Source organism: Mytilus californianus, unplaced genomic scaffold (genome assembly GCF_021869535.1).
Source record: "Mytilus californianus isolate M0D057914Y unplaced genomic scaffold, xbMytCali1.0.p SCAF_10, whole genome shotgun sequence".
NCBI classification, from domain to species: Eukaryota; Metazoa; Mollusca; class Bivalvia; order Mytilida; family Mytilidae; genus Mytilus; species Mytilus californianus.
The window spans coordinates 22,217,119-22,221,987 of NW_026262582.1; positions in this window are offsets into that span (position 1 = coordinate 22,217,119).

A 4,869-nucleotide genomic window follows, 5' to 3' on the forward strand; every position below is an offset into this window, starting at 1 on the left:
TCAAGGTTACCCAAGCAAAAGAACAGCGCTTTAATTGCTGTTCTTTATCTCAAAGCCACAGTGAGACCTTCAACACGGAGCAAAATTTCTCTCTCCACTGCAAAGTTTGAGACGGCCCGTGACATCGATTTGAACGGAGTTCGTTGCAAACTGAGGATCACGTCACAACTCTGAATTGAAGAACAAAACCATGGAATAATACCAATAAGATAAATCTGGCAAATAAATAAAACATTTACTCTATTTCTGTAAGCTATGATTGTCGAATAGTTATTTATAAGTGCCTTATCCTTATAAGTTAGTTTCGGGAAGTTAATAAATCTGGTTGAAAAAGATCCTATAACATTTTTTGAGAACCATATTGCTAGCCAAGTCGCCATTATTATTGTACTCTCTTGTTAGGTTGCCAGCACTCGACTTGTTTTTGGGAACTACAAATTAATGCATCCTAAACTTTGCTATCAGGCTTCATGTAAACAAGCTTTATATATAATGCGTTTTAGATTTACCGCAACGCATGAAGTTTTCGATGCCTTTTTTCTACAAAAAGAGCTCCCTGTAATTTGTTATCAGGCTTCATATAAACATCATTGGTTGTCATTCGTTGCTGTCTGTAATCCTTGTTTTTCGTATATTGTTTTGTCATTTATCAAGCTGTCAATATTTTCGTTAGACTTATTTCACGTTTTTCTTGTCGGAGCCTTTTATACTGAGTACATGGTATGGGTTTTTTGTAAAGACTAAATCCCGTCTGGTGACCTATAAATGCTTACATGCACGTTGAACTCGGGTGGATAGTTGTTTTAATGGCTATCACACCTTATCTCTTTATTTTCATACATGCTATTCAGTATGATGCATTTTAACATGCATCGCTCTTCAGCTTCCTGTTTATTGCATGCTTATATATTTTACACATAATGATCATGAATGAAATTTATCACATTTTTGTCAGGTTCTACAAATTTAAGCAATCTGACATTAAGTATCAACATTTATGCCAGTATGCTACACCGTGTGATGCGTTTTGGCATCAATTGCTCTTTAACTTCCTGTTTATTGAAAACAAAGAGCATAATGAGCAATAGTTAAAATTGAATTTGTTGTTTACATGTTTTCGTCCTGAATATGCATGAAATAATTGCCACTGGACGTAAGATTAACAAAAAGTAGATCAAAATTACCGATCTCCAAGGTAAATTCAAAAAAGGGAAGTCCATAAAAAACTGACAAAATCAAACGTTATCAACCAACGGAACGAGTGAAAAACAACTGTCATATTCCTGACTTGTTACAGGCATTTCCCGAAGAAAATGATGATGGATAAAATCTGGATCTATAGCTAGCTAAACCTCCCACTTGTATGACAGTTGTTTATAGTTCCGTTATATTGGCAAAATTGTGTGAGCAACCCAAACAGACACAATATGCAAATGTGACAATAATTGGGATCCAGCAACCAAAACTGCGTAAATATACATCACAGACATACAACACAACTGACTACAAAATTCAAACACATATTCAAATAAATTTAACAAAGACGCCTACAAAAAAGTTGTTGTAGTTGATAGTAAATTTGACAAAGACGCCCACAAAATGATTTATTAGTTGATAGTAAATATACAAATACGCCGATACAAAAGTTGTTGTAGTTGCTAGTACATATCGTATATAGTATACAATGTCTCGATAAAGTACAAATTATGTACTAACATATAAAAACTAGGATTAACAAAATGGAAACAACACTGCAAAAACCTCTTCCGTCCAAATCGAAACATAGGACCTAAGCTCAAAGAACGCCCAATGTAAAAAAAACCCGATAGCGGAATGCATAAATACAGAGTCACGTCAAAAGTCATATGACCAAAGAAACATAATGGCACGAAGATGAATAAAGAGAAAACTGTTCAGTAAATAGAAAGATACGCGTACCAATACTGTAATTAGATCTCTGAATATAGTTTACATTGGCACTAATATCGATTTTGTCATTAGCAAATTAAAACATAACTAAATTTGTATTTTCTTTTCAAACGGGATGTATAGAGACACACACACGTTTATTTTTATCTATAAAGAAGTCACTCCTAACTATCCTACTACCTGTCGATACATTTATTTTTGGCATTGCACAAGTCATGTCTTCTTTGACTGTTCATGACGTTAAAATACTAAATCCCTGGGATGTATTTTAGTTGATTTTAGTCTCTGATGCATGATTTTTTATTATTAATTGTTTTGGCTTTTAACTAGCTGTCAGTAACTGCGAGTACTCTCAAATCGTACTTACTTTTTAATTTGACCTGTTGATACTATTTGTAATGCTTTTTTGTTATTTAATGTTAACATGGATCTTGTCTATATATACCAGCTTTGATTATTTGGTATCACTACAAATTTTCCCTTATTCGTACTATGAACATCAAAATTATTTCATTTTTCCTTAGATGCTGTTCTTGGACCTGTACAGGAAGATTTATCTAGCACTAATTGTATAGTTTTATTGTTGATATTCACCCCATATGTACCAAGTGTTAGATTAGTTTGATTGATATTAAAGAAATTTCTTGGTATTCCTAAACGGAAGATTTTATACACACAGAAGAAGAAGTATACTTAACAACAAAATTATTTTCATTTACCTGTGTATAATATGACGCAGGTTTCTTCATACGTGATGATTTTCTAAATATTATTTGACATTTCACAGTGATATCATACTTTAACTTTGTTTAAACCTGTTTGTTTACTTTTGACTTTAAATATTTATCCCTTGTATTTTTTTTATTAACTGTGTACTTGCATTCAGGTGTCACAGGTCAAATTTATTCGTTCATTGTGTGTTTATTTACGTTTTTTGATTGAGTTAAGCCTTCCAATTGATATTTTATAGTGTGTTTTTCTATGTTGTGATGTTATATTATTGTTTCAGAAAAGGGAGAAGGATTGGTACCATTAAAACGTTTAATCCCGCTGCAAATGCTTGCACCTGTCCTAAGTCAGGAATTTGATTACAGTAGTTGTCGTCTGTTTATGTAGTTCATATGTGTTTCTCGTTTCTCGTTTTTATATAGATTAGACCGTTGGTTTTTCCGTTTGAATGGTTTTACACTAGTAATGTTTTGGGGCTCTTTATAGCTAACTGTTCGGTGTGAGCCAATGCTCCGTTTTGAAGGCCGTACCTTGACCTATAATGGTGTACTTTTATAAATTGTAACTTGGATGGAGAGTTGTCTTATTGGCACTCATACCACATCTTCCTATATCTAACAACTTCAACACCTTGAATCTTATACTAAAGAGAATCTTGTATTATTAGTGAAGTAGACACTGAATAATTATCTATTAGTCATGAATCAATCAACCAGAGTCTGGTACTGACGCACTTGAAGTTTCCATACGTCGTGAGTTTCTGGCAAAAATCAAGTCCTTGTGTAGGAGAAATGTGATTATCTCCAAGTCGGTTTTATATTATAGTAGGTGTTTGCGATGCTAAGTTTAGTCAACAAGTGGCACATGATAAAGTTCGGATGCATCGAAAGTCTGTGTTATATCAGGTTGCCTTGTTCTTGTATGTGTACTTGTTTGAGCGGGTCTTAGGTCTGGTAGTATAGATTGTGATTGCGAGGGTAATTCTAAGTCAGTAGGTGGTGCAGGATAAAGTTTGGATGCAATCGAACGTCTTCTACATGTTTTGCAAGAGAATAAATGCTTATTTGTCGGTAAATGGAATTTTCGCTCTGACAGCTTTTGTTTTGGTATGATCCCTTTATGCTAGGTGGGACAAAACAGACAAATAAGAGCTCCTATTGTTTGATGTTTTATTGCACGTTAATGACTTTGTTCTGGTGGACCTGTCGTTAGTTCATGTCTATTTGTTATTCGTTAATTGTTTTGTTGTAAATTAGGCCGTAAGTTTTCTCAATTGAATTGTTTCATATTTTTCCTGTCGGGGCCTTCTATAGTCGACTATACGGTATGGGGTTTTCTCATTGTTGAAGGCCGTACGGTTGCTTATAATTGCTTACATCCACTTTATTTGAACTTTGGTGGATAGTTGTCTCATTGGCAATCATACCTCATCTCCTTATTTTCATATTAGTGTCTGGGTTAGTAAATAGTTCTAATCCAATAGAAAGATACTCCCACATCGTTGCCTTATGAATCTGCACATTAGACTTTTCATTAAAATCGTCTTCATTTAGGTCGTCGTTTCCTCAATCATGTGGTTCGTCGGTTACCATTCCAACATTCAAGCATTTGGTTACAAATGCTATAAATGTGAATTATAAGAACTTAATTGAGACAGTATTCATTCCATTCTTTTTTTAACTTTTGGCTTCATACAAATCGACGTTGTGGCATAATGCTTATGTTGACACTACTATCAACGAGTTCTCATGGAAACACTAGACAGTATCCCAGAAACTAAAAGTAATAGTAAATAAAAAGGAATTGCCTGAAATATTTGATAGAATAACAAAACACATCCAATTTTTTTAACAAGTGTAGGTGCACCATTTGACAACACCTAATGATTTAAACATTAATGCAGTTTATAATTATGTACATAGATATAAGAAGATGTGGTATGAGTGCCAATGAGACAACTCTCAATCCAAATCAAAATTTATAAAAGTAAAACCATTATAGGTCAAAGTACGGTCTTCAACAAAGAGCCTTGGCTCTCACCGAACAGCAAGCTATAAAGGGCCCCAAAAATTACTAGTGTAAAACCATTCAAACGGGAAAACCAACGGTCTAATCTAATTAAAAAACGAGAAACGAGAAACACTTATGAACCACATCAACAAACGACAACTACTGAACATCAGATTCCTGACTTAGGCCAGGTGCAAACAA